General features: G+C 24.0%; 1 protein-coding gene across 1 annotated transcript in view; it reads left to right on the plus strand.

Annotated features, from left to right (window-relative positions):
• The first annotated feature begins 4,306 nt into the window (after positions 1-4,306).
• LOC119680476 (protein unzipped) overlaps positions 4,307-15,359 on the plus strand; it is a 149,257-nt gene continuing 138,204 nt past the window's right edge. The window contains exons 1-2 of the mRNA XM_038093296.1: positions 4,307-4,381; positions 6,883-7,041. The gene's annotated coding sequence lies outside the window, so the exon portion shown is untranslated. The remainder of the gene's footprint in view (positions 4,382-6,882; positions 7,042-15,359) is intronic.

The raw sequence follows: 15,359 nt of genomic DNA on the forward strand, positions 1-15,359 counted from the left end.
TATTTTCGATGGGATTTGACTTGACAAGTAGCGGTGTATGTTTCCTAATAATTTAAAGAGAAGATAGATATTCCTATCTATGTTATTGTTATGTTTTTCAAAAGCGTAGGTCAGTATGGTCACTTGATCACCTTCATAATTTCTTAGATTTATTGTGAGATTTGAAGTTTACATAAGTCTACATTGTCAATTTCACTTATATACATTTTGACTTTCATTTAGATATGTAATATCATGGCATAACGATATTACTTTTGACATCAATTGATGGTAGTATGACTGTCAGCACAAACATTTTTGCTGCCTCATAGATTTTATTTTAGTTATGTTTAAAAAGACGCTTTAATTTTCCGTTAGTCCAAACCATATTTTTTGTTAAAAGTGTTTGAGAACACATTCTCACCGATAAACAATTTATATATATATTCACAGCATATTCTTATTCAATCACACATTGTTTAATTTCGCTTAACAGAGATATTGACCTGGAGATCAAATAAAAAATCACTATTGCCAACGGCTTCTACATTGAGCTCAGTAGTTAGTTGAAATATGGAACTCAATCTCATTCCTAACGGATATTAGAGCCTAGATTTCTGTATTTTAGACAAAGGTTGACTTCAGTAAGTAATTGGAATGTAGAGTTCTTTCTGGCTGTAAAAATCTACGATCTACAGTTCACTTATCCTATTTGTACAGCATTCAGTGTTCGGGAAAAGCGTCTTATATGATTTGGCGACAGGTAGTATATTCAAACGAACCGCAAGCTGTACGAGTTTTGCCTGCAGATTGACTTTCTTTATGCATTGGTTTGGTGATTTTAAGTCTTTTGATGTTTTCCACCTACTGTAAAATATTGCCGAATATTGAGTTTGGACTAAATATCTATTATTTTAATTCTTTGGTATATACTCCTGGCAATATCAGTTTAAAATACTACGTTAAACCAAATCTAGGCTCAATAGACACTAGAAAATATACTTGAATTATATTAAATTTAAATTCGTAAATGAATACAATTAAATGAAATTGCCGCACATATATTTATAGATTTACTTAGATAAACTATTTTAAAAAAGTGCTACATAAATGCACAGGAGTACATGAGACACTATTTTAACGTTAATCCATTATTAAACAATATTGAAATATTAGACCAATATTGTAGCCCTTACTTCAGCCGTATTTTGTACTTAAATAATATATACAAATCATGTAAATGTAAAAACAATTTAAATTCAATGTAATTATACGATTTAACAATGTCGGTAAAGCAGTTCTAAAAAAAGTAAACTGCCTTATTTGAAGACTCTTAACGTTCCTACCAATATTACCATAAGCAATTTCTACAACGCTTAATAACTATTCAATTCAGCTGTGTAATACTTATTAATTTTTTTATTATTTATGTTTATTTTTAATTGTTTATATATATATTTATTAATACGTATACAAACTTATACTGAAGCGATTATGCGTAACAAAATTAATTTGAAGTTTATTTGGTTTGCAAACCTTTGTCAAAGATCGTAATATTATAATATTACGGTCTTTAGTTTTGTCAAATAATTTCCCTTAAGCTATTTATTTGGCTTTTTCCGTTTTTACCGTAAACTTTGAAACGGTATTTATTTATTTGTTTAAAGGCAAACTGAGGTGTCAATTTTTTATTACAAAAGCTATTAATGAATTATTGTATTATTATTATTTTTGTGGATATAATGATTGTTTAGAATTCATTTTTAATTTTAAAATTTGAATTTAAATATTATTATTAATTAATTTTATTATAAATAATCATAATGAAATATGAATATCTTACACGGAGTTAAGATATTAAGATTAAAATTAAGAGTCTAGTTGTGTGTAGAGTTTTTGTTGAATTTAATTGTGTTATTTTTATTATATTTTTAGTTAGTTGAAGTAGAGGGTGGAACGAATCTTTCTCAATTAGTGAAAAAAGCCGTTTAGCATCCACAATTTCTCGTCTAATTGGGTAGTAGAATAGAATGTGGAACTAAAACCCGCCAGAAGCATTTATTAAATATATTGTAGTTTGAGCAGAATAATTTAATAAGTTACCTGTTTCTGGCTTTAGTGAACTATATCATTATATCTAGATCAGCATCATTTGATTATTTTAATTATTAAATGTCAATATAGCAAGTCACTGATCGGGTTGATTGGCGGAGGCTACTGGTGGCGACCAAGGACGACTTACGTTTGTAATGGCCAACTAATTAATGAAATGTCAAGAAAAAATTGTTTCTAATATTTTTCAAAAAGCTATTATATTTTTTTCCTGATTACGACTATATAATATTAACGAAATAGTTTACAAAATAAAAAATACAGTGGTACCAGTTCAATGCGTGACAAATGTTACGCTGTGATTAGGCAATAAAGCCAAAAAGTGGTCTAGTACTTTTAAAATAAAAAATAAATCATTATAACTACTACTTTAGATAAATTTTATATACTGACAAATTTTGGCATAGAAATAGGTTTATAAGCAGGTATATAGTATCACATGCAGCTAACCAAAACTAAATTATTTCATATTCTTTTAATCATATTTCTGCTAAAGGTACATTTTTTATCAAATATGGATTATAGTTATACTTGAGTTAAAGAAGTAGTGCTACCGGAAGTTAGTATATTGGATCAAATGCATTATCGTTTGTATAAGGCAGATATTTCATAAAATTAGTGGGGTGAACACTTGTAGTCAGCACAGTAGATTTATGGATTGGCAGTAACCCAAGTCGAGCAACGGGCAAAGTTGCAGGCCTGCCTTGATATCAGGTACTTTATAGCAAACAATGATTTGGTTCTTCTGTCGGGAAGTAATTGGTTACGAATAATATATATTAGGTGTAATTTTGTTTATAATATGTTATTTTATTTGTTAGTTGAGACTCCAAATTTTGAAGGGTTGCTTGATTGTAATTTTTGTTCTCCCATATGGAAATATTGGATTGTTAACAACACAACAAAGAAGAATGCTCATCACATATACGCATATCCTAATCCATTAGAAATGGGCCTGATCGCATCCGCTAATAATTTTGACGAAGCTAAGAATAATGCTTATTATGCAGATACGCATCTAAAGTTATTACCGATGGGCTTGATGTAATATATTTAGACCTTCACAGGGTAAAGAAAAATAAATCCTAGCAAACTTTCAGGAAGAATAAATAAATAGTCCTTACCATTATAAATTACCATTAAATTGTAAACTCAATTATAGAATATTTATGTATATTGAATACAATTGTATTAATTCCATTATATTTTATAAGAAACAATTATAAATTTTAAAATAAATAAATGAATCGTGTAAAGAGTGCTTTATAGTTAGAGATATCCAGTCCAAAACTTTCTATGTTTTACATATAAAATTCTAAACATAATGGTTTTTTTTTTGTAAATAAATCATAAATGATAAATAACTTATTTATGTATCTATATATCATTATATATTCAAATTAAATTAAATAATCACAAAAAATTAATTGTGTATTTATAACAATTTTTAATTACAATTTTTTAAATAAAACTATAATCATTATACTCGTCAGATAATTCTTCATGAGAATTATATGAATACTAAATTTTAATAAATAAATATAATTAAACATTAAAATTTATATTAAACAAGTTAAAATAAATCTTCAAAAATTTGTTAAAAATAGATTTTTTTAATTCCGATTACATTATTATATTTTATCATATAATATATATTACTTTTATATATAATGAATATTTTTTTATATATAATATTCTGTTATAAATTATTTTTAAATAACTAAATTATTTCATATTTCATATATTATTATATTTTATTATATAATATATAGTATTCTTATATATAATTAATATTTTTTAAATATAATGTTCTGTTATAAATAATTTTTAAAAAAATAAATTATTTTAATAACCTATTAATTATAATACTCGCTAGTCAATGCTCTATAAAAATTATTAATAATAATAATAATAAAAATTTTTATAAATGTTATTATTTTATTTTATTTAATTAATTAAATTTGAAAATTAAGTCCATATTGCTTCAGTTGCCAATACTGCTTCAGTTATTTTCGATTTAAAAAAAAATCTTTAAGACAAACTTTAACTTTTCAAAAATAAAAGCTACCTTCCAATGTGATTTGTTTTTGTTTATGTTTTGTTTCATTTTCATATTGTCGCGCAACGAAACGCAACTGGAAATGTTGAAAACAAGTTTTATTGCGACTGTATCGGAACGACTGTTGGATGGTTTTGTTTAAATAATTTTATCAGTTCGTTGTTGGTTCGCTTAGCGTGTGGCTGTCTTGTTCAACGATTTGAGTCAGAAACGGAATTTTTGAAATAAAAAGTTTGTTAATTTAAATTTAATTTCAACACAAACACTAATTGATTATGATTGTGTGGAATATTAATTAGAATATAACTGAAAAATAAAAACAATTTTAAATAATGAATTGTTTTTATTTTAAATTATTTACTGTGTTTATAATAAAGTTTGTTTGAATGTACAATTTTTGAGTCGCAAAAACCAAACGTTATAAAAAAAAATTATTCTTGTGATAAATGTTTCTATTGTTTTCAATTGAAATCCTTATATTGCACACAGGCAAACCACAAATAATTAATATAAATAAATATAAAAAAAAAATACAGAAAGGGACTAAGCGATTTTGCGGCTTGCTTTAATGTGCATTTACATATGTGTTCAAACACTGTGTTCAGAAGAGGATAATAATTTTTTTCAAAAGTTCTTCAGAAACAGAAGTGCAGAAGTTAATTAAGTGTGAATTAATACAAAAACAAAGCAATAAAGAAATTATTTTAAATATTTATAAATAAATGCTAATATAAATGTTGTTTCATTTAAATAAATAGTTATAAAATATATAAGAAAAACAACACACTAAGAAAGGAGAAGAAACAAAGCAACAATAATGCCCCTTGTGGATTAACGCCACCACCATCTTGCGTCTACGGCTACGGCTACGCTACCTTTTTTGGCACAGACTTTGTTCATTGCCGCTATAAACTGCGAAACTTGGGTCAGATGAGATAAAAAAAGTAAACAAAGTGGGGAGCAGAACAAAAAAGCCAACAAAGTTCAAAGAACTTTTAAATAGAAATTGAATTTTCAGAATTATTTAAATATTATAGAAAGAAAGTCTTAAAGTAGATGTTGGTTGCATGTACTTACATTTATTTACATGTTATTCCTTGTACAATGTACTCTACACATAGTTACACATAAGGCTCCAAACTTGGTACATGTGTGTTGGTACTAACACGAGCATAAGTAGTTCCTTTTTTTTTTTTGTTGATATACATAATTATGTATGGTATACGGTATTTCCTTGAATGATGTCATCAATTCCAATTGCAACCGAATTTGTCCTTCGTTTGGTTTCTAATTTGTTATGTATTGAACTTCCATACGTACAATAAAAAAAAAAGACACAAAAATTGTGTTTAATTTATGACGTTATTGTCTAAAGCTCACCCCCTTCTTGCTTACCAAATTATTTGTTTTATTGACTGCTGGCAACCACTTAATTGCCACAAGCCGTTTCAGTTATATTTCGGTTTTATTTCTATTTAAATTCCATTAAATTAAATTATCAGGCCTATTCTGAATCGCAAGGGAATGCGAGTTTGTTCGCTGTTCCCAATTCCCCTATTCTGAATAAATTTGGTATGTTCCCTGTTCCCAATTCCCCTATTCTGAATCGCATGCGAATGTGAGTTTTTTCCTAATTTTGCACAAATTCTCTCGCTACCAAATTGTTGGGGAGACAAGTTAAAAAAGTATAAAAAATAGTTTAATTTAATATAAAAGTAACTGAAAATGATCAGATTTTTGAATATATTTTAATAAAATTATTATTATAATAAAATTATTACAATTAATTTAATATTTTCAAAGTTTTATTTTTTGATTAGTTTTCCGAATATATTTTAATAAATTTAATATAACAAAATTTTCATTTAATATATTTTATTAAAATTATTATTTTAATAAAAGTATAACAAATTTGAAAAATTTAAATTTTTATTTATTTATTTTATTCACACGGGTTTTTTCCACTAATTAAAGTGTTAACTATTGTTTTTAAAACAATAGAAAAATGAAAGGAAACCAAATTCTGAAATAAGTGGATTCCTAGAATAAGTTAAAATAAGTTAAAACTGCAATTATGTTCAGGTAAAACATTGCTTCTTTTATATTGTAAGATCTTTATAGGTATAAACTAGTATTAGTTCATTAATTTAAGCATGAAGGACATTTCTATCCTAATTATATAAAAAAAGTAAATTATAATTTACGCAAATTTTGTATAAAAGCAGTGAATGTTTGAAAATAAAGACATTGAAGAATTGATATCATAACGTTTTTGTTTTTTAATTAGTTTAAAAAAGAGTTAAAAATTTAGAATTTAGCATTTGGTTTATTTTGCTCATGCATAATTCTTTTTATATATATGTATTTTACTCATTAAAATAAAAGTTTCTAATTGTTTATTATTTACTCATAAAATAACTTATATTTATTTCCGATAATTTGTGCAGCAAACAAATAATGCGATTTTTACATTTAAATCAACATATGATACGCAATTCTTTTCTTTGTTTTGCTCATTTTCTCACTTTTCGTCATTAAAAAGTGGCATGGTTGCCAAAATTTAACAAAACAAATTTGAAATTGTTGTTGTTCACGAAACTGCTGTCTCCCTAGCGATTCAGAATAAGGGAGCTGTGTGTTCGGGAACAGCGTGCGAATAGGGAGTTTTTTCGCTGGGAGTATTCAGAATAGGCCTGTATATCAATGTTCATTTATCCTTCCTTCTTTTTTAGTTTTAAGCATTAACGACTTTTTAATAAAAATTAAAAATTATTTGATAAATTTAAAAAGATATACAAACAAATACAACTGAAGGATATTTACCAATCAGCTATAGAATAAGGAATTTCCTTTTCGATCAATTATTTTCGTAGAGTTTGGAAACACGTAAGGTAAGTGTTAAAAATTTTATTATTATTTTATTATTAAATATATATATTATTATTTTATTACCAAAAATGTTGATTTTTATTATTGAATATATATTATTATTTTATTATTAAATATAATAATAAAATAAGTTCACTTATTCACTACTGATCGAAAAAACCTCTTTGTTATTAAATATACATTATTATTTTATTATTAAATATATATATTATTATTTTATTATTAAATATATATTATTATTAAATATATATTATTATTAAATATTATTATTATTAAATATATATTATTATTTATTATTGAATATATACATTATTTTATTATTAAATATATATTATTATTAAATATTATTATTATTTTAATTATTAAAATAATATAATTATTTGTTATTAATATATATCACATTTTAATATTAAATATTTAATTATTATTATAATAATATAAAAAATAATATAAAAATTATAATATAAATGTATATATTATTTTATTTTAAATATATATAATTATTATATAATTAAAATATTTATTATAATTTAGTATTTATTTTTAAAATAATAATTTTTTATTATTAATATATATTATTATTTTATTATTTAATAAAATATTTTATTATTATTTAGTTATTTTATTTTTAAATATATATTATTATTTTATTATTAAATATATATTATTATTTTATTATTTTTTTTATTAATATTATTTATTTTACTAATATTATTTTATTATTTATTTATTTTTTAATTATTTGTTATTGGTTTATATGATATTTATTTAATTTTTATTTATATATTTATTTGTGATATAACATTAAAATTAATTTTAAAGTTTACTAAGAATAAAGAACTGGACTGCTAGGACATTCGCCCTGTATTATTTCTTTTAAAGTGTACTAATGGGTTCTTTTTAAAAAATTATAAATTTTTATTTTATTCTAATATTACCTCCATAATAGTTATCACAAAAAAAGCAAAGTTAAATTGTTTTAAATACAATACTTAAAACAAAAAAAATTAATTTAAAACATAATGTAATACGAAAATAAAATAAATATAACAAAAATAAATATAATAAAAAAAATAAATAAAATAAGGAATAAATAAAACAAAGAATAAATAAAACAAAAAATAAATAAAATAAAGAAAAGATAAAATAATAAATAAATATATATTATAATTATTATTTGCTTGATGTATTTACAATGAATTTATTTACAATACATTGGGTAAAGACATCGCATAGGATAGAGACGAATTTTTTCCATAATTATTTGTCAAGAACCTTCTGCCGGATTTCGCTCCATGAAATCTTGAATTTAACTAAAATAAATACATAATAAATGAATTAAAAATAAAATAAATTATAAATAAAATAAATTAATAATGAAATAAATAAAAATAAACAAAATAAATTAAAAATAAAAAATAAAGTAAAATGAAAATAAATAAATAAAATAAAATATATGCAATAATATAAATAAAATAAAATGTTATAAAAACAAATAATTAAGAAAAAAACTAAATGAAACATAATATAATATAAAAAACAAATTAATAAAAAAAAGAAATTAATAAAAGAAATAAATATAGTAAAATAAAAAAATAATGTAAGAAATAAAATATCATATAAAAAATAAAATAGAAAGTAAAATAAAATATTATAAGAAAATTGAAAATAAAATATAATAAGAAAAATAAAATTGAAAATATGATAAAAAATAACATAAAATAAAAAATAAAACGGAATGCAAAATAAAAAGGAAATGAAATAAAATGAAATAAAATGAAATATAATGAAATAAATAGTTATAGAAAAAATATAATACAAAAAAATATATAAATAAAATAAGAATTAATAAAATTAGAACAAGAGATAATAAAAGAGAAAAATTAAAATTGAATAAAAAATTAAATTAAAAAAATGAATTAATTAAATATAAAAATTTATTAATTGAATTAAAAATTTAATAAATAAATTAAATAATAAATATAATAAATTAATTAATTATAAAATAATGAAAAAGTTATTCAGACAAATGTTCAAAAAGTCCTTGCTTGGACCTTGGAATAACTTTAAAAATTTCTATTTTAAATCCATATATTAGGTGAAAGTCATACTAAAAATTTATTTTTTTATTATTAGTAAACTTAAAGGTCTGATAAATTATATTTATGAAGATATCTTATACTCATATCCGACGTTAAACTGTTTTATTTGTAATTTTAGTATTACATAAATTTCTCTTTAAAATTTATTTTGGTCTCCATTATTGTTGGCAAAAATACATTGTAGAACTACAAGTTAAAATTTTTAGTACATTTATTACATATTCAATTTTTTAAAAAAATTTCTATAAAATTGCCAGTTCAATTTAATTTTGGATATATAATAAAATTGCTGCTGTAATAGCCTTGTATATTATCAATTATTTATTTTATGCTATTAAAGTTTATTATATTTCAGTTTTTGAATCTTTAAAAATGTGTCACTATTTCATATGTAATGTGTAAACTGCTCTATAAAAGTCTAGACTTAATTTTGTCGCCACCAAAGACACCAAAGAGCTTTCTTTTCTTTTTGCTCACTTTCTGCTCTACTTTCAATGCAAATAATTTTTTTTATTTATAACTACAGAAATATCATCATTAACAATAATAATAATGTATAATGAAAATAAATATATTTGATTAATTAATTTATTAATTTAAATTGATCACTTTGACTTGAAAACATTTTATATGTGTTTGTTAAAGCCGACAGAACATTGACTCTTAGAGACAGATGAAACCTTTAGTTATATTATTTTGACTAATCATTGATCGGGAGTTCTAATTCTGATATTAAGAAATTATCAACAGGCTACATACGGCTCAAACAATATTTTTACTGTTTCTCTGATAATAATAATCTTTTCCGATAATAATTCGTACTTAATAATATAGTACCGTCAAATTAATAGAAGGAACTCTATTACCAGCTCTTTTAAATCTCTTATGGCTATACTAAGTATCTTGGTGTTTATCAAGATTAGATAGTTTGATTTAGGTAAGCACCAAGATAACTCAACATATCTCAACTGAAAATCTTTATGGTCAACACTGTGTACTTTTATTTGGTTTAATAACAAAAGTTAATAGGTCCGACCAATCGCTTTGTACTGCGACCACAAATGGAGTTATAGACTTCTTCTAAAACTTTTTCGTTTTTATTTTTTTTAACTCAAATTATAACTGAATAATTGTTAATTAGTTGCTTGATTATCTCTTAGTTTTCATAGCAATATCTACATTTATCTGGTTCATAGATGCTTAATCTATGCAGGTGGTAGTTGAAGCTCTAATGCCCTGTAGTTATTTCGCATAAGATGCTGTGCTAAGTAAGTTTTTGTTTTCGATTTATTGTTATATAAGTTTTACAGTAAATAAGTAAATATTTATATTTGTAAAATATATGTACATACCGTGATGAAGTTTATTTTTTTACTATTGAGACATTGTTAGTTATGGGAATATCGATCTCCGAACTTCATAAACAAACCATTTAAATTATTTTTAATGGTACTTTACTTAATTTTATTTTATAAGATTCAAAAATTATTCCACTCTTTATGCAATACCCATTTCCGTTTATATATTGGATATCATATATTCCGTTAACATATAATAAATCATATATATTATAATAATAATCATATTTACAATTCTCAACCATTGATGTACAATATTCCAGGATTATTTTAAGCATTAGAAGTTATTATTAAATTCAATGCAATATGTTTTTTATTTATAAAAATGAAATGGATAAAAAATAGTTGTGATGAAATAAAAAAATTCTGTACAGCCCATGTCATTGTTGTCTACACCAGACAGTTTATTACAGGTTGCTCTTTGATACTTTATCCAAAGGACACGTTGTGTGTCATGTGTGGCGTTGAGCACAATGTTTCAAAGCCTTACTGGTATTATCAATGAGGAAATGTTGCTTCAGCCATCCATACTCATATAACATGATGCCATTATTGTATAAAGTTTAGTTTAAATCAAAAGGATGTGCTTGTGTCATTTAGTAAATGACGACGTTACCGGAAATACTGCGTAGTATAACGTTAACGTTAACGTAAGAAAGTGGCAAGTTGTTAGGAAGCAAAAAAAACAGCCTAACTTCATTTTCAGTGTAACGTGACTCTTCTGTTTTTGTCTGATGAGGCACGTTCGACCCAAAAAGTATTAAAATAAGAATAAAATTTCGCATTTGGATCGATATTGGAAAAAAATTAACATTAATAATGCCTTTTCGAAGTAAATACAAAGCAAAAGTTTACCAATTCAAAATCTAATAAATTTTGTTGGTATATTTTTATTTTAGCAAATGACTCTATTCAAAAATAATTTCTGGTTAATATTTTCGGAAACCAATTGAAATTCGAAATGCCTTACTATTTGTTTAATTGCGAACTGGTATATTGAGTATCTATATCTGTATCTTTGTCTGTCTGTATGTTTGCTTGATTATTTGAATCGGTGTACTTAAAATAAACATCTAATACTCTTAATTTAAATCTTTCAATATGTGTATACAAATATATATATGTTTTTTTATATATATATAAAATAAAAAAACAAAAACTTTAATAAAATTCACATTTGTCATTTCGAAATGGAACACAGAAAAGCTTTAGATCTTGAATGTACTCGAAGTTAGCTAAAATTTCTTTTCTTATTTGCTGAATTCGTTCCACCTTCCTTTGAATTTTAAATGAGTTTTTGAACAGTGGCGGTTTTAATTTAAGGCGATTAAAGCATACAAATTTTTTAGTTTGTCTACTTCTTGTTATAAAAAGAAATTAAATTTGTTTCTTATATAATATAAGAATATATAAAATATACAAAATAACTATAAAAATATTTCTAATAAGACTTCTTTAAAATTTTGTTTTGGTGCTGTGCAATCTTTCGTCATTTGAATATTTTTATAATGCCATTGTTTAGTACAACCAAGATTCGATTTTAAGCATATAGAAGCTCAAACTATTATCTTGCTTCGCACTCAACCTTTTCTTCGAAATTTGCGAGAAATAAAAAAATATAAAAAATTTTTTTATCATATTATTTTAATCATATTTATATTTGGCAGTTAGAAATTTTACAAATATTAATAATATATGTATTTGTTTTTTTTTTGTGGTGAGGCGGTTGAATGCTTTATCCATCGTCAGACCAACCGTCGTCGGAATGGTGCGACTGACTCCCCAACATTAATATGTAGTATACGGACTTAAACATTCACTTTTTGGAGAGATTTATTTCCCTTCGAAACCGCTTTCGCTTTATTTCGAGGAGGGTCTCTTTTATGTTGGCATTTCAAGCCATGCTCTTGTCATTTTTCACCATATCTTCTAGGTCTCTGCACTATTTATAAGTATGGTTTCTGATTCTCCTTATTAGGTTCAATTTCTTTGCTTTGAGGACTTGAATCAAATGACTCTATTGTTCTCATATCTCTAAGTTCACTTTCATCTTTTCTATATATTTTGGGATTTATTGGTCCAATCTGGGCTAATTTTTCTTCTGTAAATGTGATCCACCTATTACAGTAAAAGATGGTGTGGTCAGCGTCGTAGGAGTCTCCGTCGCCATAATTTTAATACATATAATACTCATTAATAGTATATTATTAATAGTATATTATAAATAAAAGATTAATTTATTTATTATTTATTTACTCTTATATTTATTATAATATTTATTACTAAAATAATACGAGTATGTAGTAATATATGATGAAGAATATAGATATATGAATAAATAAATATAAACACAAAACCTAAATATGAGCTTTGATATAACAAAAAAATAATAAATAAATAATAAAAATAAGTAAATTCTAAACAACGGCATTTATCAATAATTTTCCTTAATTTCTTGACTAGAATGATTGATCCCTTGTTTGTTATGAGGTTTTATCTTTGAAAAACTGAAGCAGATGGTTTGCAAATTCTTTTTCTTGGGGCATTTTCCTAGCAATGAGAGATTCTTGCAGATATTCGAATTGACAGTGCAATGTTAGAAGCCCTTTATACTGTATGCATTCAATTATAAAGGCAAGGGTCTTCAATTTTTTAGATCATAAAAAATTTATAGAATACAATATTTATTCTCATAATCAATTCAATTTTTTTTATTATCGAATTCCTGCTTTAGCTGCAAATATTGCTGTCAATGGAAATTCAATGGAATTATTTGATCAGGTGATAGTAACTTATATTCGATAATACTTTTGTAGTCTCACTCAACATATAGTATCACATTCTTTCTTGCCAATTCTGGTTTGACCACCGTTTGTGATGTTTCATATTGTAAGTGCGATTCTTTTTGCAACTAGTTTTATAGAAAGGGTTTACAATAATATACATATGAATGGTAGCCTGTGCTGGAGAGTCGAGTTCTTTTTTGCACTGGTTTTCGTAGTAATATTCTAAATGTAGATTGAGAGTTCTATATTAATTCGTGACATTATATTTTATTGAGAGATATTATTAGATACTGTCTAGATTTAATAAAATTTTCTAAGTTTGAAGATCTTACATGTTCTGCACATAAAAGCTTATATAGTAAATATTTCTAATTGTATTTGTTTACAACATTTTTTACAAAAGATAAACAATGGTCGCAGTGCTCCGCTCTGTTGGGTGCTGGTACCCTGTTTATTTCAATTTTAATAATATTACTGTAGATCAATAGTAGAGTGAAGAAAAGTATTTTCGTTGTTTAAATGCATTAATTTTTTTTCATAAAATTTAATTAGGCTTGAGATATACATTTTAGTAATTATACGAGTACAAAAATCTTGTCTTGAATTTATTTTTTTTGATACTTTTGCATTAATAGTTAAATAATAAGATTACTTTTTTTGAATCAAATTTCATTACACAATACTTTGTATTCAGGATAAACTAGAAAAACTCAAAAATATCCTTCCATTCTGCTCCCTACATATACAAATGCTTATGTATATCCTACTTCAAGCTTTTATTTACTCAAAAAGTCAATGTCATTTAAATGGCGCCAACCTGACGACAAAACTCGAATATGATAACAAATAAAAATGAAAAAAAAAAAAAAATATATATATATGTATATACAAACGAAAATGGTAATAGCTAACATTTTAACATTTATGTATATTCGAAAGTATGTTAAGTCCCTACAAACATTTATGGGGTGAACCTTATGCCTCATACCATCCAAAAATGTTAGGCGGGCTGTACATATAAAATTTCAAACGAAAGAATTTTCACATATCCTTGACAAGGTTTCAAGACGGAAAAATGATACTTAATGATTTTACAACATGTGAAGAAATTTATGACTTTATATTTGTATTTGTATTTGTTTTTGTCTTTTGTAATTATGTTTTGTATTTTTATTTAATTATTGTAGTAGTGGCGCTTAAGTATAAATAAAAAACAGAACCAGTAAATTTTGGAGGTACAATACATTTCGACTTTAACAGACCTTTAATATGGGTTTTCCTGTTGTATTATTTGACTGCTTTTTAATCTAGATTTTTAAAACTATATATTAAAAACTTAAACATTTTCCAAATACTTTGAGGTAAATATAAATGATTCTTTAAAATTCGTTATATCCATTATCTAATTAGACTGTATACTTTATAATCTAAAAGCTTCCTTAAAAATTATATTAATTACTTGATACTGTTGAATGTAACTTCTTTTTGGACTTTATAGTACATGTTTTTTTATTTCATATTTAACAATTATCTATATGATCACTTCTTATCGTCTTTTATTTATCATATTCAAACTGTTAAGTTATTTCATTTAAGTTGATTTGATATTTGAGAAATATTTAATTTGTTGGATTTTAATAACCCATATTCGGGGTATCAATAATAACGATTAGTATATACCTTCTTCAATTATAAATAAAAAAAATCACTTCTTGAAACTTAATCTTGGTAAACATATTTTAATATTAAATATACGGACACAACAAGAACTTAAGCCCGATCAGCAGTTAGTGCATATTAATTCGTGTTGTGTGAATAAGTTGTAAGACTAAATTCGTATACTGTCAGTATTATCATTGGTATTGTAAATATCAGTATTGTAAACTTTCTGTAAGTATTAGAAGTGCTTTATTAAATAAGCATAATTTATATATATGAAATGATTTAGATGATTGAAATAATGATTTACAATCATTAGGATCAGTTTGAAGCTGTATTGCCTGCTAAATCTTCCTCTAATTGCTGATAACTATTTTATTTAACTATTTTTAATAATCTTTTAAAGTTATCATAG

Source organism: Teleopsis dalmanni, chromosome 2 (genome assembly GCF_002237135.1).
Source record: "Teleopsis dalmanni isolate 2A chromosome 2, ASM223713v2, whole genome shotgun sequence".
In the NCBI taxonomy this organism is placed as follows: Eukaryota; Metazoa; Arthropoda; class Insecta; order Diptera; family Diopsidae; genus Teleopsis; species Teleopsis dalmanni.